Below are 21,841 nucleotides of genomic sequence, written 5' to 3' on the forward strand. Positions count from 1 at the left end.
AACTAATTTGTTTCAAATTTTGCAAGGTGACTCAGAATTAAATAATCAAAGACACTTAACAGCCGAGGCTGACAAAAAGTTGACCTTGGTAAAACAAAAATTACAAAAGCCTATGTAGATAAATGAGACATCACAAAGAGATTTATTTTGGCAATTTTACCTTCAAATCATTTCCATACTGGGCTTGTAATGCAGAGAGAGAATAATATTTTGGAATGGATTTTCTTAGCTCACAAACAGTAAAAAATTAAAGACTCTTATAAAAAAAAGGTTTCTAAACTAATTATAGAAGGAAGATTAAGATTTGTCAATTGTCAGGTGTGAATCCAGCTAAGATTATGGTATCATATACCAATGCTGAAATTAGGTAAATGTGGGGGATTAATGATTGGCAAAGATCTTGTTGTAATTTCTTAAAAAATATTAACAACAAGTATCCAAAGAGTAAGCAAATTCAGTTTATAAAAAGAACTAACTGGATTCTTGCCTGCATAGTGAGAAGGGCACCTATTTCTGGGGCTGTTACATTCTATACAGGTGCAAACAAATCAGAAATGTCTGTTTATAAAGCAGGGAACAACAGTAAGGTTGTTCAAAGTCCACATGACTCAGTTCTAAACTCAGAGCTGTACGCCATTCTGATGGTTTTTCTAGATTTTAAGGAACCTCTCAACATAATTATTGATTCTCAATGTGCAAAATGAATTGTGTTGCTTATAGAGACTGTTAAACTTATTCCTAATGATTCAGAATTAACTTTATTATTTGTGCAACTACAACAGACAATCTGAAAAGAAATTGCCCACTTTATATTACTCAGATTCGATCTTATACTGGATTGCCTGGACCATTAGAAAAAAAAAAGCAAAAATTGATCAATTACTGTGGAGACCCAAATATGTGAGCCTATTTCCACCTTGACCAAAGGCCAGTGACCTGGAACTTGACTCTATTCAGAGAGTTGGAACTAATTTCTATTCTTTTAATGTTATTGTGTTTTTACCTCAAACAAAGGTCTCACCTTTGCTTTCTCAAGATTATTGTCAACAGGTGTGGCTAATATCCAGTCCTTATATTTTAGGAATAGAGAAGTAGATGTTTTACCTCAAACAAAAGTCTAGGGAGTCCACTAAGGTTCAGGTCCCTTAGGGAGATAACAATGGATTCCACTCAGGGAGAGATTTGATTACAGAATGCTTTGGTCTTGGGTGAAAGCCTGATTGGCTTCATTCTAGCAACAGAATGTTTAACTATGGATGTAGCACCCAGCCTTCCACTGGGCTGTTCGTTTTCCTGTATTATGTTAAAGCAGTGAGTGTTTGTTTGTTTTTTGTTTTTGTTTTGTTTGTTTTGGGGTTTTTTTGTTGTTTGTTTATCTTTCTCCTACTTACAAAGGTTGGGTATTTTAAGGTATTGGAAATTAAACATGGACGATTTCAGTATTCACTGGAACTCCCTCCATTATAATTAATAGGAAGTGTGTTGAAAGTTTCTAAAATTCATAAGCTACATCATGTTAACAGTAGGGGATTAAAAAAGATTCTGTTACTTATCAATAAGCTAAGAAAATTATAAAAAGCTGTCCTGTTTGTTCCTTTTATAATCAAATTCCTTTACCTGCAAAAACAAACCCTAAAGGTATGCAAAAATAAAAAAATAGCAAATGGATGTATTTCACTTAATAAATTTTGAAAAGTTAGAATATGTTCGTCACACCATTGTCATTTTTTCTGGGTTCTTAATCTGCGTTAAGTCTAAAAGGGCAGATTGTATATTCTTAGAGACAATGTCTATAATGGGCATGAGTGAGGGTCGGGCGAGTGCATGGGCAGGGTCTTGTGAGCAGCATGTGGAGCGGGTTAAGTGGGTGTCACGCGGGTAAGCGAGCAAGATCCCGGTGTAAGGAGAACAGTGACTATTGGGCATTAGTTGTTAGTGTGTGTTGTAGATATAGATTGAAGAATTGTTGTTGAAAATTGAAGGAAAAAAAAATGTGTAGTCCAGACTGGCCTCGAACTCCAGATCCACCTGCCTCTGCCTCCTTCAGCAAATCCTACCGGCCTGCGCCACCAGAACCGGCGACAGAGCTGCTTGTTTACTTGGTAGTTGAGGAAGAAATTCGTGACGTCAGTGCCTCCAGCCCTGAAGGAACAGGGCAGAACCTTAGCGGCAGAACTAAACCCACCTCACGTTTCCGTAATCTAAACCTGAGCACAACACTAGCCTTCCGCACACTGTCTCCAAGGAACGGCAACCTCTCAACTGCTGGAGACGACGCCGGCTCGCGCCACCCCTGCCGGTCTCCCCGGCAGCTCTGCTTTCACTCTCAACTCTCACCGCAGAAAAACACCTTCAAAGTTCACCCAGCCTCAGTCGCCTACTTACTCTCTTCACAGTGCTTTTCACCACACATCCAACGAGTCAGCGCAAAATACAATCTCAGGACTCTCCTACATTTTCTTACACGAATTTGCAATCGTAGACTTTTAGCTCCTTAATTCATTCTGACTTCATTGCTTTATATGGTGAGCAATAACATCCAAACCTGCGTGCTCATCCATTTCTCCCATCGTCACTGGCCCAAGGAACTGTCCCCTTCCCTCCCACGGTCAAGATCCTGTGAACATTTAATAATACTCACTGTTCTGCAATCCTCTACCTTGCTTTATTTTTCTCTATGGCACTACAATACTTATTTTGTTGTTTTGCGTTGCTAATATATTTTCATATACGCCTTCCTGGGTCCTCCAGCTTTGTGTGTTTTCAAAGTGTTTTGAGTGTTTAAAATCCATGAAGCTCTAGTAGACGACATCATTAAGGTTTTGCTTTGAATCTGTAGGTCGCTTTGTTAGTATGGCCGTGCCAATATTTAATTCATCCAAACCATTAACCTAAGATGTCACTTCTTAGTGTTTGTTTTAATTTGATTCTGTTTTCTGACTTCACTATATAAAGCATTCACATTACAATTTGGTTTATTCCTATTTTAGCCTGTTCCATGGTATCGTTAATGGAGTTATTTTAGTTTTCTCTTTGAATTGCTCATGGTAAGTGATGTACACAGGTGAGTGTGATGTTTTAAAGAAGAACAATGTCCTGCTTGGTCCTGAGCATTTGCAAATCTGGACCCCAGGTGGTGGTGATGTTTGGGGAGGGGTAGGAGATGTGGCCCTGCTGGAGGAAATATGTCACTGGGGATAGGCTTTGCGATCATAGGTCCCATCCTACTTCCTGTTTGCTCTGTTTCATGCTTGTGTTTCAAGATGTGGAGAGCTCTTAGCTTCCTGCTCCAACTACTATGTCGGCTTGCTGCCTCTGCCCTATGACTAATGGACTCTGATATCAGAGACAGACAGACAGACAGACAGACAGACAGACACAAACACAGAAAGAGACAGAGAAACACACAGAGAGAATCTTTTAGAGTTTTTATACATAATATGTTCTAGGTCCAGTAAGTTGGCTCGGTGACCAGAGTGCCTGCTGCCAAGCCAGAGGACCCAGAGTTTGACCCCCAGGACCCATGTAGTAGACTTCTGTTAGTTGTCCCCTGAGCTTCACATGTGTGCCATGGCATGTACACACATAAACGCATACACACACACACAAATAAATAAAAAATGTAACTTTTAAGGAGTTTGTTCCCTGCTAACAGAGAATGGTTGGATATCTTCTCTAATAGAGATATCTCTGTTTTTTATGTCTTTTGTGTGTCTGTTGTTATACCCAGATCTGCGGAGTCCCCCAAACACTAACAAGGAGACCGAGTCCCATATTAGCCTTTATTCTTACACAAGCTGGCAAACTCAAGCTCTCAGTGTGTCCCATGTATTAGTTATCTGAGAGCCCTGAGCACAGCTACGTGGTTTTGTTTTTTGTTTTTTGTTTTTTGTTTTTTGTTTTTTTTGTTTGTTTTTATAGTAGCAGAGGTTGAGGTGAGGGATTTTAAAGGTTCAGGACCCCTGATTGGCTGACATTTGTCTAGGGGGTGTCCTGGTGAAAAGGGATGGGTGTATGCTGGCAGGTGATCCTATCTACACACATTAGGAATTTCCTTTGCTTCTGGGTGGTCTCAGTGTTTGATCTTTCTTGGAACCAAGTATTGATTAGGGTAAATTACTTAGACTCTGACCTGTATTGAGCTTGTCATGGCTGGGTCCTACACCTACAACCTCCAGTCCTATGTTGAACAGCAGTGTGTTTATTGACCAGCAGGGGTATGCACACTTGTTCTGAGTCCTACCCTCTGACTTTTTATAAATGGTGTTCACTATGTGAGTGGAGGGACTTCTTCCCCTAGTTTGTCAAATGTCTCACCATCAAGTGGCATGTAATCTTGTCAAAGGCTGTTTCTGTGTTCCCCGAGATGAGCCTGAGACTGCCGTCTTCCCTCAGTCAACATTGTGTGCTATATTGGCTTTCGTGTGCAGAAATATACTTGTGTTCTACACTGGTTGAAATCAGCTCTCCTGTCTTTCAGAGGATGCAGTAAGCCGAGTGAAAGAAATGTGGAAGGTTAACAAGAGGTCACTCATGAAGGGCAAGACCTGGGGGTGGAAGAGAAGAGACCAGAAGCCTGGTCAGGAAATAGGAGCACAACACCATGCTGTAGTATCCCATTCTGAGTCAGCGTCCTGACGTCAGCGATGAGGCCATTCCCAGTGTGATTGCCTTCCAGTTGTGGCAGGTGTGTGGGTCATGACTCTTTCCTGTTGCTCGTTACAAAAATTAAATTGTCAATGTTTTAAGTCAGAGAAAACATTTTAGTCTCCCAGGTTTCACTACAGTCTTTACACAGGAGTCGGGAGTGGGGGAGTTGAGGATTTTGATAACTGCAAGGACCATTTGGTAGAGCTATTTTATAAGTTAAATTTATTTATTCATGTATTTGTATGTAAGAGTAATTTCATTTTGTAATGATATATTTGAAATTATCACGCAGGCTGTGAAAACTGAATCAAGGAAAATGACCTTCTGTCTGAATTCAAGTCAGTCTATGAGACTGATTTCAATGTTCTTACCTCCAGAGAAAGAGGTGAAAGGCCATCCTTCTTACAAATAGAGGTGTGTCTGGGGTGTCACTGCTTACTTACTCCCCTGAGAATGTTACTAAATAACTTTAAATTTTTAGTCTTTAATTTAAAAAAATAGAGAAAACACACAGAACTCAAATATTAAGAAATGATGAAACCGGGTCTTCTGTGGCCAACAGAGATTCAGATGCATAAGACGAGCAATAACTCTGCCTTGGAGGCTCATTAGCAGGACGCTCGGGGGGAAAAAAAGCAGGTGTGACCAGACAGAACCAGTCTTATCATTAAACAGGTAGAAAAGACTTTTTGACATAAAGCAATTCCTTCATGACATGAACATGGAAATTTACTTTTCTTAAAGAGAGTCCATGAAAAAAAAAAAAAAAGCCACTGTCACCCTGTGAAGGAAGCGAACTTTCCTGGTTGACCTTGAAGTTCGCGCTTTCTGGCTGAAAAGACGCAGTCGTTGACAAGACGGATACCATCGTTGTCCTGATAAATGGAAGTCCATCATTTCATTTGAGAGTCTAAGTGAGAGATCTGAGCGGCTCTCATACAGCAAGTGGCTCCCGCACCAGGGGCTGGAGAGCCTGGCTGGTCCTTCAGACCACGTGATGCTCTTGTAAAGGGTTTGAGAGGACATGAGTCAGTTCCCAACACCTACACCAGGTGATCTACAGCCATCTGTAACTCCAGCTCCAGGGGAATCCAAGGACTCTGGCCTTTGAGAGTACAATTTAAAAAATGCAATTAAAAAATAAGAAAAATACCTTTTTAGAAAGAACGCTGTCATCCAACTGATGCACTAATGTTCACTTTCCAATTTCAAGCATCTCTGTTTCTTTCTGCGTGTTCATCTCCGATCTGACCTCCGAAGGTACTTCCACAAACCACAGAGACTGTGAAAGACGTCTTGGAGCGCCCCCGTTTGTCTCCATTCTCCTACTGTTGACACAAGGCCCGCAGCTCCAGCCCTCCCACTCCCCTAGCCACCTTCTGCTACTCAACGTATTTTCACACATTTTCATCAGCCCTCAGCTCTGATTGATTGGTAGACCTGTCCGCCCCGTCTCTTCATGCTATTTGGTAGCTGTTCTATGAAAGCTGCATTTTCCCAGGTACGACGTCACCCACAGAGGGAGAAGACCCCTTGTCAAGGGTTGAAAATGTTTGATTCTCAAGTGTAAGCATCACTCTCCACAGAACACGTTGAACAGTCACCTCTATCTCTGTGACGTTAAGGTTTGGGTATGACGATTACAGCAAAATGTCTTTTAAATTCAAGCAGGCACTTTAGGGGATAAAATATAAAAGAATATGAGATACACTGCTTTAATATTTTCCTAATGGATTTTTTCTTTTGTTTTTAAGATTTAATTTCCTTTATGATGCTGAGAATGTGGGAATAGGTCTTAGGCTTGCATGTCTGTGAGGAGGGAAACCCTGACCACTGATCTTATCCCCTCCACCCAGAAAGCACATTTCCTTTTCTTCCACGGGACGTTTTACTTGTATATATTTTCTTGTTTATTGTCGGCCTGACCGACAGAGAATGTGAGTTGTACAAGGACCAGGGTCTAAGCCACTTTAGTACAGTGATGTAGTCCAAGCCCAAATAATTTGATAATCATAATCCTGACCATTATCAGTCTATAAGCATTTCTTCAGTAAATAAACCTATCTTGAGTGAACTTTAATGTACAAGATATGAAAAAAACAAAACGTTTTTTCTTTTTTTTAATTAATTAATTAATTAATTTAAAATTTCCACCTCCTCCCATCCTCCCATTTCCTTCCCACTACCTACGCCCCTGCCCCTCGCTCTCCAGTTCTAAGAGAAGTCAGGGTGCCCGGTCTTGTGGGAAGTCCAAGGCCCCCCTCTCCCTCCTAGGAAGGTGAACATTCAAACAGACTAGGCTCCCAAAAAGCCAGTACATGCAGTAGAATCAAAATCCAGTGTCATTATCATTGGCTTCTCAGTTCGCCCTCATTGTCAGCCACATTCATAGAGTCCAGTTTGATCACATGCTTGTTCAGTCCCAGTCCAGCTGGCCTTGGTGAGCTCCCACTAGATCCATTCCACAGTCTCCATGCGTGGATGCAGCCTTCGCGGTCCTGTCTTCCTTTCTTATATTCTCCCTCCTTCTGCTCTTCGTCTGGGCTTTGGGAGCTCAGTTCAGTGCTCCAATGTGGGTCTCTATCTCTATCTCCATCCTTGCCAGATGAACGATCCATAGTGATATAAAGCAAAACTTTTTTAGTGTATGTAAAATTTATAGAAACAGATCATAAAGGGACGTTTGTTCTTAAATTCTGCATTTACTAAAATCGCCGGAGTAAAGTAGTTTTAGTATGTAATGAACTATTGCTATATCCACGGCTGTCTCGCCAGTGTAGCAGAAATGCTGACTAGGCAGGCAAATATTGCCGGAGGATCAGGATCCGCGCTCCACGGAGATGTGTTCTGGGCTGCCCCGTGGCAATCAGTTGTGGTGTAATGCCACCTGAGTCGCCATTTGTACTGACTCGACCTGACTGTACTTGGTGCTATACGTCTGTCTTTTCCCTTGTCTGTGTGTTCTTTGTGATCCTTGCATATTGCTAACAGATCAGAATATTCCAGGCAGTTGAGGATACAAACAAGACTGCTGAGGACATTTTTGAGTTTTGCGCCCCTATTCATTAAAGCCTTTAAAGAAATAGCCAGTTCTGGAAATAGGGAAGTCATCGTTAAAATAATTCCTTAATGATGAGGAGCAAAAGGAGTTGCTCTTATCAGGAGAAACCTTAGAAGCCTTCTGTAGGAAAACAGCTGCAGCTACACTAGATGGTTGCCTGAGAATTACGTGCAGGAGGCCTATGCAGCCTTCATTATGGCCAGAATAAACCTAGGCTAATTACAACATCTGACCCTGAGAGTCGGGGAGGGAAGAAAGTTGAGATTTATGGTATGAAACCAGATTCAGACAAGTTTGAGATCATGTCTAAAATTTCCTAGCAGAAAGTTTTCCCAGGAAGATAGTGGCCTTCTCCTCTCACACCCCAAGATATTCTGAGCACAAGGTCACTTAGCCCTGCCAGCCGTCTGGTACAGACTGGGTGAAAGTCCTTGTGCCCAAGTCAAAGCATTTTCAAGGATTCTTTTTGTAAACTGTTTTATGCTTTTTTTTATGATCTGATGATGTATGCCTTTGCCAAGTTCTTTGTTTGTAAAAATATAAAAACCTCACACTGGAAAAGTAAAACACAGCAGCATTTTCAAAAATACATTGAAAGTGACTGTCTGTCAATTCCCTCCGCCGTATCCTGAAATCTTCTGTTCTTCATCCTGTTCCCTCACAGTCTGAGTGACTCCCCTGAGCCGGTCCGTAGTAAACTATGATACAAATGAGAGCGCAGGTCTGTGAGCTTTGTTTTCTCCGTCTCAGGGAATATGTCATTTTTTTCTCGCAAAAACCCCCAATCTATTATTATTTGAAGTAATTTCAATAATAAATTCAAATAATAATACAGAGTATTTATAATAAATAGTATTGGAGCTGGAGAGATGGCTCAGGGGTTAAGAGCACAGGTGGCTCTTCCAGGGACCCAGGTTGATTCCCAGCACACACATGATGGCTCACAACGATCTCGAACACCAGTTCCAGGCCATCTGATCTCTTCTGCCTTTTCCAGGCACCAGGCCTGCTAATGGTACAAAGATATACATGCACACAAAACACCCAGACACATAATATAAAATTAATAATAATAATTCAATAAAAAATACTCGCACTGTTATGTATCTAACCAAATCTTTGTCACAGAGAGAGATTATCGCTGCTTTTAATGTTCTTATTAATAATGAGAAATTGAATTTCGAAGATATTCAGTTGCTTATTTGACTGAATTGATCATTTTGAGATCAGGTGGACCATAAGGATTTCAGCGCAGTTATTTCTTATCATGTGTATACACTGCACACACGCACACTCTTACACACGCACACTCTTACACACGCACTGTATACATATGGACTCCCAGCGCAGTTATTTCTTATCATGTGTATACACTGCACACACACGCACACTCTTACACACACACTGTATACATATGGACTCCCAAGGTAGTTAGTTTCTTTTCATGTGTATACACTGCACAGACACGCACACTCTCACACACACTGTATACATATGTATAGAAAACATTTGCTGGGTGTGGTTCAAGCCTTTAAATCCCAGCACAGGACAGGCAGATGCAGCAGGATGTGGGTGAGTTCCTAGGCCAGCCTGGGAAATTAAGCGAGTTCCAGGATAGACAAAGCTATTACTTAGAGAAACGCCATCTGGCGGTGGGAGGAGGACTTAAAGATTTGTAGTAAACAATATCTCACTTCCACAGATTTTGCCTCCTCTGCAAAGCAAGCACAAGGAGTTAAATATAGGAAAAGGTTAATGGTATTGGAAACCTTATGATTACAGCGTTCACTTCAGCCCTGGGAAACAAGATATCCCCGAGGACCGACGTGTGGGAAGCAGCGGGTGTTATAACTGCTTGAGTGAGTAAGAGGTTAAGAAAAGAGCTTGTTTAGGCCAAGATGTTTTCGAAATTTGTTTTTGTGTAAATAGAAATATCCAGATATACACATCATTAAGGCAACCGGACAGCTGAACTTGGGCCGAGGAGCAAGCAAATAAAGCTGTTCTGATTATCTATTGTATTAAAAAGTGCTATCTTTTGCTGGATAAATTCCTCCAAAGTGTTCTAGATCATCTTAACATCACTCGTTTTATGAGTATAATACAGCGCAGGGACTGCCAAGGCACTGGTGTAATTATGGTTTTGTCTATTAAAGCGCTGTATCCCTGAGTTCAGGTAACAAGAAACCTGAAGGCTCAAGCCTCTAGAATTTGATAAAAGACTCAAAAGTCTTAATTGGCTTAATCAGTGTGCTTGTCAGTAACTACCTCATGTGGACCACCAGTTCATTGCCAGGTATCTTAGTCCGGGTTTTGTAGCTATGATAAATATCATGACCAAAAGCAACCAGGGAAGGAAAGGGTTCATTTCAGTTTATAGTTTACAGTAAGCCTTTGAAGCAAAGTCAGGTGAAGAACTCAAGGCAGGAATCTCGAGGCAGGAACTTAAGTAGAAGCCATGGACAGTGTCTGCATACTAGAGGTTTGCTCCTGGCTTGCTCAATTTGTGTTCTTATACTATGTAGGATCATCTTCTCATTAATCAAGAAAATTCCAGACAGGTTAGCTTACACTCCAGTTTTATGGAGTCCATGCTTTGTGCCACTAACTATGACTGGGTGGGGTGGTTGCCGACAGCCTAGAAAGAGTGAGTGCAGAGATCCGGATGATAAAGTGATGGAGACTGAATTAGCAGTCAGGAGTCATTACACGAGGTTCCAGGTTTGGTTCCTTTTGGCAGATCCAATTGTTGTGTGAAACACAGTCCTCAGAAATCCCTTTGTCCTTTGAGACTGAGACACAAGAGTCTCTTTCTGTCCAAAGATCTCGGATCACGGAGATGCCTCCTGAGTGCTGGGATTAAAGGCGTGCACCACCACAACCTCCTGGCACAGCAATGGCTTGTAATCTGAGAGCAAGAGAACAGCCACTCTTAGTGTTTAGAATTTTCTCATAATTATCTTGAGTTGGCCATGTTTTCCTCTGGACTTGTAAAGACTGTAGATTACATAGTTATTAATCCTAGTAAACCCAGAATAACAACATGCAGGAGCATTAAAGCTAAAAATTTGACCAAATCTTCAGCATAATTTTCAATAACAATGTCCACATAGAGGAGTTGGTGAGGTTTGAGTGTGGTGGGGACGAGAGTAGGCGATCAAAATCATGGAGAGAGGCCCTGCGGTCGTTGGGGGGTTATTTGTGGGTGTTGAGTCCCCTTAAAAGTGTTTTCCTTGAGAATTGAAGAAAAAAAATGTGTAGTCCAGACTGGCCTCGAACTCCAGATCCACCTGCCTCTGCCTCCTTCAGCAAATCCTACCGGCCTGCGCCACCAGAACCGGCCGGAGCGTGAGTTGTTAAACTCATACTTGAGAATGATGTACTACGACGTCACTGGATCCATCCACCGAGAACGAGGGTGGAGCTGTAGCTACAGGGCTTAGTCACAACTTCCTGCACCTAAAGCTAAGGAAGACTCGGTTCTCCCAAACACTGCCACACAAGCCCTTCTCTCCTCCGAACCGCTGCTCGCAGGGCCTGGAGGCGACGCCCTCACGCGCCACCCCTGCAGGTCTCCCCGGGAAACACTCCCAAGCCGCAGGAGCCTAAGCTGCAGCTTTGCATTCACTCTCAACTCTCACTGCTCAAAAACACCTTCAACATTCACCGAGCCTCAGTCGACTACTTACTGGCTTCACACCGCTTTTCACCACACATCCAACGAGTCAGCGCAAAATACAATCTCATTACTACTTTCCTACCTTTTCTTACACGAATTTACAGTCGTAGATTTTTAGCTCCTTAATTCATTCTGACTTCATTGCTCTATATGGTGAACAACAACACCCAAACCTGCGTGCACCTCCAGTTCTCCCATTGTCATTCGCCCAAGGACTGTCCTCCTTACTTCCACGGTGTGCTTTTGGTACCCTTGTCAAAATCGTGTGAGCATTTGATAATACTCATTGTTCTGTAATCTTTTACTTTGGTTTATTTTGCTCTATGCCAGTACAATACTTATTTTATTATTATATGTTGCTAATATATTTATTTTCACATAAGCCTACTTAAGTTCTCCAGCTTAGTGTGCTTTCAAAACTTTTGAATGTTTCAAATATGTACAATGCTATTAGATGTTATTAAGGTTTTGACAGGAATTTCTTTGAATCTGTAGATGACTTTGTTAGTATGGACGTCCCAATATTTATTCATCCAATCCATTAACCCAAGATGTCATTTATTAGTGTTTGATTTAATTTGATGCTGTTTTCTGACTTCCACTATATAAAGCATTCACATTACAATTTGGTTTATTCCTATCTTAGCCTGTTCCATGGTATTGTTAATGGAGATATTTTGACTTTCTCTTCGAATTGCTCGTGATAAGTGATGTACACAGGTGAATGTGCTGGTTTAAATAAGAATAATGTCCTGAGTGGTCCTGAGCGTTTGAACACCCGGGCCCCAGGTGGTGGTGATGTCTGGGGAGAGTTAGGAGCTGTGACCCTGCTGGAGGAAATATGTCACTGGGGACAGGCTTTGCTATCCTAAGTCCTACCCTTCTTCCTGATTGCTCTGTTTCATGCTTGTGTTTCAAGATGTGAACTTTAACTTCCTTCTCTAGCTACCATGTCTGCTTGCTACCTCTGCCCTGCGACTATGGACTCTAATCTCCCAGAGACAGACAGACAGACAGACAGACAGACAGACAGACAGACACACGCTCGCACACATAAACACAGAGAGACACGGAGAATCTTTTAGAGTTTTTATACATAATATGTTCTAGGTCCAGTAAGTTGGCTCTGTGACCGGAATGCCTGCTGCCAAGCCAGAGGACCTAGAATTTGACCTCCAGGACCCATGTAGTAGACTTCTGTTAGTTGTCCCCTGAGCTTCACATGTGTGCTTTTGCATGTACACAGGTAAACGCATGTACACACACACACGCACACACACACACACACACACACACACAAATAAATAAATAAAAATGTAACTTTTAAGAAGTTTGTTCCCTGTTAACAAAGAATGGTTTGATATCTTCACTAATAGAGATATCTCTGTTTTTTACCTCTTTTGTGTGCCTATTGTTACACCCAGATCTGCGGACTCCCCCAAACACTAACAAGGAGACCGAGTCCCGTATGTAAAAGCAAAGAGCCTTTATTCTTATACAAGCTGGCAAACTCAAGCTCTAGTGTGCCCGATGTATTAGTGATCGGAGAGCCCTGAGCACAGCTGGGTGGGTTTTTTTTTTTTTTTTTTTTTTTTTTAATAATAGCAGAGGTTGAGGTGAGGGATTTTAAAGGTTCAGGACCCCTGATTGGCTGACATTTGTCTAGGGACGTCCTGGTGAAAGGGGGGGTGTGTGCTGGCAGGTGATCTTCTCTACACACATTGGGAATTTCCTTTGTTTCTGAGTGGTCTCGCTTTCTGGTCTTTCTTGGAACCATTTCTTGATTAGGATAAATTACTGAGACTCAGACCACTGTTGAGTTTGTCGTGGCTTGGTCATATACCTTTAACCTCCAGTTCTGCGGTATACAGGTTTGGATTACAGGAAGGTTGGGTTTAGAACTACATTTTAGATTTCACCCTCCTCCTCCAGGGGCGGGGTCAGTGGCGTCACCGGAATTCATCCTCAAGTAGCAGTTTAACAACACAGCCTCCCGCCGGTTCTGGTGGCGCAGGCCGGTAGGATTTGCTGAAGGAGGCAGAGGCAGGTGGATCTGGAGTTCGAGGCCAGTCTGGATTACACATTTTTTTCCGCCACGAACGCGCAGGCGCTCTTTCCACAGCGCTGCTCACAAGCCCTTGTCCACGCACCGACTCACAATGGATCCCCGTGCTTGTCCACGCCTGTGCTCCGCACGCCTCTGCCTGACACGCTCCCTTCCTTAAAATCCCCTTCTCGGCCATCCCGAACGTTAGCTTCATTTTCTCTAGTCCTGGCCGTCAAGGCTCTTCTTCTTGACCTCAGCTTCAGGGCTCACTGTGTGGGGTCACAGGGCACAGCCAGCCAGAGATCTGCAGCCCGCGGTCCGCTCCGCACGGCTTCTGATACACAGCTTTGCCCTCTCCCGTGTACCCTACTCATTTCGCACGATGACCTCTTTTTATCTTCTTTGTGCCCGGTGCATGTTCTCCCTCCAGCCCCCAGCTCTTGCCGGTGACCCCACAACCTCTCCCGATGCCCCTCTTCTCCTCCTACACCTCTCCTCGGATAATAACCGTCGATAGCTCACGTATACCCTCAAGTCATCAGGACACGCGCGTTCTCATCATCTTTCATCTCCGAAGTCTCTTGTGCTGCGCTGTCCCTCGATACTCACCGGCCCTTAGGGATTTCTCCCTTCCCAGGCCCCTGTAGTAGCCTCAGGGTCCACATGCAGGGGGCAGGACTTGGTGTCAGGGCAGCCACTGTGCCCTGACAAAAGCCCCACTGTGTCAAGGCTGACCTTTGGGGAGGAGCCCTGTGTTGTCTCCTAGTGTTCAGGCCTCCTCCTGACTTTGCTTGTGTCTCAGGCATGCAGCCAACAGCGCCCCAGCGTCCTCTGTGCTTCTGCTCCCAGAGGGTAGGGATGAGGTGGGCGGTGGTTCGTGTGGCTCTGGAATCTCCAGGTCTTCCTCGGTGTGGATGGCATGTGGGAGCCCTATACTAAATGGCCCTTGCTGCTGAAGAGTGCCCGGTCCTGCCTATGCACTCACTGCCCAACTGCTGACTGAGATGAACCTAGCACACGGGATACACCATGAAAGACCTGATTAACAGTGCTCCCAAACAGCAGAAAGCAGTTTGGAGAAAACGATGCCCATATTCCCAAATATTGATTGTAGGTGCTTCTTTACATTTGGGGGGATATGCTATGGAGATTTGCATTGGTATGGATTTTGGTTTATTGATAAAAATTTAAGGTCAATCTTGTTATATGTATATTTCTACTCTTGATTAAGGGATTGTGATTGTGTAGTTCATTCAAAAATGTGATATGTAATTAAGAAATACAGGTTAATAGATAATCACCTATAGTAGTCAAGATTTTCTAGATGTACGGAGACGTATTTCAGAAAGGTAGGCATTCTTCAAACCTTTCAATGACTGCAGAATATGGCATTTAAAATGTTTTAATGACTTAGGACTTTCATGACAATGAGACACATCTGCTCCTGCAGCACAAGCTACTTCAAGAGGAAGATGGGAATCGAAGAGTTTGCTGTCCATTTGGGCAAGAAACTGCTCTTTCCTGGACTGCATAACTGGACCTGCAGGACCCACAGAGAAATGACTGCTGAATTTACCTAAAGGTGAGACGATCCTTCAGGGTACCTGCTTCATGAAGGAGTCTGCCGAACATTCTGCAAGACACAGAAGAAAATGACTGACAAACTGCCAATATAAGTGAAACTGTCTTTGAAATTTCCTGCTTTATGGAAAAGTCTACTGGATACTCTGGGCCCGCAAAGACGGTTGGCCCAATGGTGCGCAAGAACTTTGGGTGACTGTTCAGATAGCGAGATGTCTCTGTCAATTCTTGCGTTTTGCAAGTTGCTTACAATGCACTTCCTGGTTACTTGGGTACTATTATATCCTTCTGGAGCCTTTGATGGAGTCGAAGAATAGATAGATATTGTTATAGTTTTCCTTGGTTATGATTAAAAAGTAGATAGAATACTTAGATCTGTAATTCTTGCTTGATACCTGTTTTGTTATATATAATTTTACCATGTTAAAGTTAAAGCCTTTCTTTTTATTTAAACCGAAAAGGGGAAATGGTGTGGAAGGTCCTTCTTTCTATGTGTTACTCTTATTGGTTAATGAATAAAGAAACTGCTTTGGCCTGTTGATAGAGCAGAACTTAGGTAGGCAGAAAAACTGGACTGAATGCTAGGAGAAAGAGGGCAAAATCAGAGAGAAACCATGGAGCCACCAGAGTCAGAGATGCCTAATCTTTTCCAGTAAGTCACTGCCATGAGGCAATACACAGATGAATAGAAATGGGTTAAATTGATGTAAGAGTTAGCCAATAAGAAGCTAGAGCTAATGGGCCAAGCAGTGATTTAATTAATACAGTTTCTGTGTGATTATTTTGGGGCTAAACTAGCTGGGCGGCCGGGACAAACAAGCAGATCCTCCACCAATAGAAGGTTGTGAGCTACTTAAATAGTTAAACATTCTGTTGTTTAAAAAAAAAAAAAACAAGTCACAGTCACACCCTAGACCAAAACATTTTATGGACAAACCACTTCCTGTGTGGAATCCAATGTTATCTCTTTAAAGAAACTGAAATTTTAGTTGGATCCTAGACTTTTGTTATAGTCAGAAACATATGTACTTCTCTATTCATGAAGCACAAGGTCTGGATATTAGCCACACTGTTGACAATAACCTTGAGAGAGCAGAACTCTCTTATCTGAATCTAGGTGGGAACTTTGTTTGAGGTAGAAATGCAATAACCTTGAAGGAATAGAGGTAAGTTCCAACTCTCTGACCTTTGGTCAAGGTAAAAATAGACATTTTTGGGCCTCCACATTGGGAAACAAGATTTCCCCAAGGATGTGTTTGTGGAAGCAGTGGGTGTTATAACTGCTTGAGTGGGTAAGAGGTTAAGAAATGAGTTCCTTTACACCAAGACGTTCTCTAAATTTGTTTTTATGTAAACAGACATATGCTGTGATGTTCACACATCTTTGAAGCAACCAGACAGCTAAACTCAGGGATGAAGGAGCAAGCAAATAAAGCTGTTCCTTAGATGGACGCTTCTGTCCCGCTTGGTTCCACAGCCATTCAGTCTCAAAGAAACATTCAGAGGCTTATATTGATTATAAACTGTTTGGTCTATTAGCCAAGGTTTATTACTAACTAGCTCTTACAACTTAAATTAACCCATAATCCTTGTTTATCCACGTGGCTTGGTACATTTTCTCAGGGAATTGTTCTCATTTTACTTCCTCTGAATTGGGTTGGTGACTATGTCTCTCTGTCTTTCTCTTCCTAGAATTGTCTTAGTCTGATTGTCTTGCCTATATTTCCTGTCTGGTTATTGGCCAATCAGTATTTTAGTAAACCAATACAAGTGATAATTTTTTACAGTGTACAAGAGCATTATCCCACACCACTGTTCTGATTATTGTTGTATTAAAAAGTACTATCATTTCTGAGAAAAATCCCTTCAAAGTGTTCTAGATTGAAACATCACTCGCTTTATGACTATATTTTAGCACAGGGGCTGCGAAGGTTCCCCCAGGAGGTAAATGTGAAATTTCTCCCCATGCGCTATACATTCAAAGTTGCAGTTGCGCATTATGGATGCAAGATGGAGAAAGACTCTCCTTTGAATTTATGAGCTAACACTCCTGCTTGAAAGTAAAACCTTCCTAAGACAATGTCTTCCATTGCTGGTTCTAGGAGAAGAAATGTGCAAAGGTGCCTTAGAAGGTAGGGGCCCTGACAGGAATCACAAAACAGTATCAAGACACATACTGACGTACCGGTCCCGCCTTTAATCCCAGCAGTGGCAGGAGGATCTGAAGGCCATCCTTGAACTAATAGCTACTAACTAATTAAATCCCCTTATCGCTTCCTTTCCCATCCCCCATCCTTGAAAATTAAAAGTAAAAACATTTCACAGTTTTTCTTTTATTAGGACATAGGTACAGAATGGGATTGTTTGACAGTAAAGTGGATGTGTCTCGAATTTTTGAGGTCTCCCTTGCTGTTGTGCAGAACGGCCACGGCAGCTTTCATTCCCACTAGTGTAGGCACTTGATCTTTTCTCCATATCCTCATGAACATTCATATCTGTTTTGTTCTATAATTGACAGGAGGCAGGCTTGGAATTGCATCCTCTGGATGTGACTTAGAGGTGCAGACAGTGTATGAGGATAAACACTGACTCAGATCTGACAAGGCTCAGTCACCACATCTGAATTAGACCTGAGGTTTCACAAGCCTTCCTGGTGGAAATTAACCTCCACAGCTGGAGTTCAGAGATGATCTCAGTAGGATTCGATCCAATAGTAAATAAAGGCTGCAGTGGAAGTGATGGAGACAGGAAATCTAACTATTTGGGGTCATGGGAAAACATTCCATCCAATGTGCCTTGAGGGTCACTTGATTTCATATGTAATATCTGTGTGTGAGAGATGACTCATGAGCCATCAGGAAGGACTCAGTTGTTATGAACAGTGCCAGAAAGTCGTTACCAATACCATGCCAAGTTGTTACCAGTACCAGGTGAGCGTGCAAATGATAATTTATGGGACTATTTTCTTCAGATTTGTGCTCTGATGATGTCATTGCGTTACTGTAAAGACGAAGGTAACACCGTGCTGTCCCAACATTACTTTGTGCCTGCCTGGTCCCTTCTCGGCCTTCCACCTCCAACAGTCACATTCACGGTGTTGATGCTTCTGGGACTGTCCACGACCTTGACTATGGTTCAAATGTAGTGTCTGGAAGATACCCACGAGCCTGGTAAAGAACGAAGATGTTACTAGGGAACTCTAAATCCCTCAGTAATATATCTCCCCAGCACTGATGTAATTATGGTTTTGTTTTTTAAAACGCTGTATCCATGAGCTCGGGTACCATGAAAGGGAAACTTTCAGAGGCTCGAGCCCATTGTTGTCTGACCTTTAATAAAAGACTCAAAACTTTGTATTGGCTTAATCAGTGTGCATGTCAGTAGTAATGTGTGCCTGGAGGACCTGGTGCGGGTTGAGTTGGGTGGAGACTCGGGTAGCCAAAAAGGATCCGGAAATCCGGGTGAAAGGGAAAAGGGGAACAGTCTTTGGCTGTTTGTGGGTGTTGTGTAGCGGTCGATCAAAATTTTTTGATGAAAATTGAAGGGAAAAAAATGTGTAGTCCAGACTGGCCTCGAACTCCAGATCCACCTGCCTCTGCTTCCTTCAGCAAATCCTACCGGTCTGCGCCACCAGAACCGGCGGGAGCTGCTGTTGTTAAACTGCTACTTGAGGATGAATTCCGGTGACGCCACTAGCACCGCCCCCCGGAGGAGGAGAGCGGAGTTTTAGAAGCAGTTCTAAATCCCACCTCCCCGTAATCCAAACCTGAGCTTTAACAAGCCTCCCTGTCTGCCCTTTACCCTAAGGGAAAGCAGCCTCACAAAGCCTGGAGACGATGCCCGCTCACATCCGCTGTCGGTCTCCCGGGAAACACTCCGGCACGGCCCGACAGATCCTCAGCCTAAGCTGCAGCTCCGCATCCACTCACAACTCAGTGCAGAAAAACACCTTCAACATTCACCGAGTCTCAGTCACCTACTTACTGTCTTCACACTGCTTTTCACCACACATCCATTGAGTCAGTGGCAAATACAATCTCAAGTAAAATACAATTAGTACTTTCTTACCTTTTCTTACACGAATTTACAGTCATAGGCTTTTAGCTCCTTAATTCATTCTGACTTCATTGCTCTGTATGGTGAACAATAACATCCAAATCTGCGTGCTCCTCCAGTTCTCCCATCGTCATTATTCCTAGAGTGGCCATAGACTGTGCCCCTCACTTCCACGTTGTGCTTTTGGTACCCTTGTCAAAATCGTGTGAGCATTTGATAATACTCATTGTTCTGTAATCTTTTACTTTGGTTTATTTTTCTCTATGTCAGTACCATATTTAATTTGTTATAATAGGTTGCTAAAATATTTTTACATAAGCCTACTAAGTCCTACAGCTCTGTGTGTTTTCAAAGTGTTTTGAATGTTTCAAATCGGTGCAGTTCTAGTAGACGTTATTAAGGTTTTGACAGGGATTGCTTTGACTCTGTGTTTGCTTTGTTAGTATGGACGTCTCAATATTTACTCATCCAAATCATTAACCCAATATGTCATTTATTAGTGTTTGCTTTAATTTTATTTAGCAATGCTTTCTGACTCTACTATATAAAGCATTTGCATTACAATTTGGTTTATTTCTAAATTTAATGCCAAGTTGTTACCAGTATCATGCCAAGTTGTTTCCAACACCATGCAAAGAAGCAAGCATGCTCATCATAACAGTTCCTTCAGATTTGTGTTATAATGGTGTCATTGTTTTACATGAAATGACTAAGTAACATTAGCTATATGAACTGATGAAGGTAACATTGTCCTGTCCTAATATACTTTGTGCCTGCCTGGTCACTTCTCAGCCTTCCACCTCCAACAGCCACATTCACGGTGTTGATGCTTTTGGGGCTGTCCATGACCTTGACTATGATTCAAATGCATTGTATAGTGTCTGGAAGATACCCACAGCCTGGTAAAGAAAGAAGGTGTTACTAGGCAATTCTACATCCCTCAGTAGCACACCTCCCTAGCACTGATGTAATTATGGTTTTGTCATTTAAAGCACTGTACCCCTGAGCTCAGGCACCAAGAAACCTTCCAGAGAAAGAACCCTTTCTTGTCTGATGGTTAATAAAAGACTCAAAACTTTGTATTGGCTTAATCAGTGTTCTTGTCAGTAACTACCTCTTGTGGAACCCTTCATTGTCAGGCAACCTTGTCAGGGTTTTGTTGCTATGTTAAACACCATGACTAAAAGCAACTTGGGAAGGACAGGGTTCGTTTCAGTTTAAAGTTTACAGTAAGTCTTTGAAGCAAAGTCAGGGTAGGAACCTGGAGGCAGGAACTAAAGTAGAAGCCATGGCTACTTACTAGAGTCTTTCTCCTCCTGACTTGCTCAGTTTGCCTTCTTATACTATGTAGGATCATCTTCTCGTTAATCAAGAAAATTCCAGACAGGCTAACTTACACTCCAGTTTTATGGAGTCCATGCTTTGTGCCACTAACTGTGACTGGGTGGGGTGGGGGCCCACAGCCTAGAAAGAGTGAGTGCAGAGATCTGGATGGTAAAGTAATCGGGTGGGATTCGCAGTCAGGAGTCGTTAAGCGAAGTTTCAGAGATGTTTTGGTTTCTTTTGGCAGATCCAATTGTTGTGTGAAGCACAGCCCTCAGAAATCACTTTGTCCTCTGAGACGGAGACACAGCTGTTTATTTTAGTTTCACCAGTAGTTTTCAATCTGAGGAGGAAGAGAACAGCCACTCTTAGTGTTTAGGATTTTCTCCTCATTATCTTGAGTTGGCCATGTTTTCCTCTGGACTTGTAAGGACTGTAGAGTACATAGTTATTAATCCTAGTAAACCCAGAATAACAACATGCAGGAGCATTAAAGCTAAAAATTTGTCTGACCAAATGTCCAGTATAATTTTCAATAACAATGTGCGCATAGTGGAGTTGGTGAGGTTTGAGTGTGGTGGGGACGAGGGTAGGCGAACAAGATCATGGAGAGCGTCCCTGTGGCTGTTGGGGCGGTTGGTTGTAGGTGTTGAGGACCCTTTAAGTGTTTTTGTTGAGAATTCAAAGAAAAAAAATGTGTAGACCAGGCTGTCCTCGAACTCCAGATCCACCTGCCTCTGCCTCCTTCAGCAAATCCTACCGGCCTGCGCCACCAGAACCGGCGAAAAGGAGCGTATAAATAATACTATTGAAGCTTCTCACAGTGACGCACGCTAACGTTTGCGTCGTGGTAGACCCACAGCTTCAATGGCGTCAACAATGTCTCCTCTCAGCCCCAAACCTACGCTCTCCACCAGCTTTACCCACACTCTCCGCTGAACGCCTGCGTTCTCCGGCCTCACGACCGCCGCCCTCACTCCGGGGAACCACACCTGCGCAATACCGTAAGGTCCCGGGCCCCGCGGCCCCTGCTGGTCACGCCGGGAAACCCTGCGGCCCCGCCAGGCAGCTCTGCGCTCCGCCGCAAGTCCCTGCGGCTCGAGGCTCTGCCCCGCAGCCCACGTGGACTCGCTATCCCTCTGCCCTATCGCTCTCCACATTCACAGCAGAAGATCAGTGACTGAAAGGAGCTGCACATGGAGGTGGTCTTCCTCAGGGATGACTGACAGGTCTCAAAACTCAATCTTCGGGGACCTGCTGCGGCCACTAGCACTTGGAGGTTTGACACTGATTTCCACGTGCGGGACTCCAGGAGAGGCCAAGTTAGGACTGGCAGAGAACTCGATATGGAAATAAAGCTGTGCGTGAACACCGCTGGCTCTTGCCCAGTGGTCCCCGTCACCATCACCAGGGCATTCGCCTTCCTTCAGCTGTAAATAACCCC

At 43.1% G+C, this 21,841-nt stretch overlaps 1 long non-coding RNA gene across 1 annotated transcript; it reads right to left on the reverse strand.

The window, feature by feature from the left end:
* Positions 1-17,335: 17,335 nt before the first annotated feature.
* Positions 17,336-21,558, reverse strand: LOC125406869 (uncharacterized). Its single transcript, XR_007234029.3, has 3 exons — positions 21,390-21,558; positions 20,375-20,740; positions 17,336-18,185 (listed from the first exon to the last, which is right to left on the reverse strand). It is a non-coding gene; the product is annotated as an uncharacterized LOC125406869 (long non-coding RNA).
* Between the last annotated feature and the right edge of the window lie 283 nt (positions 21,559-21,841).

The sequence above is a fragment of the Myodes glareolus genome, chromosome 3 (assembly GCF_982192425.1).
Source record: "Myodes glareolus chromosome 3, mMyoGla1.1, whole genome shotgun sequence".
NCBI classification, from domain to species: Eukaryota; Metazoa; Chordata; class Mammalia; order Rodentia; family Cricetidae; genus Myodes; species Myodes glareolus.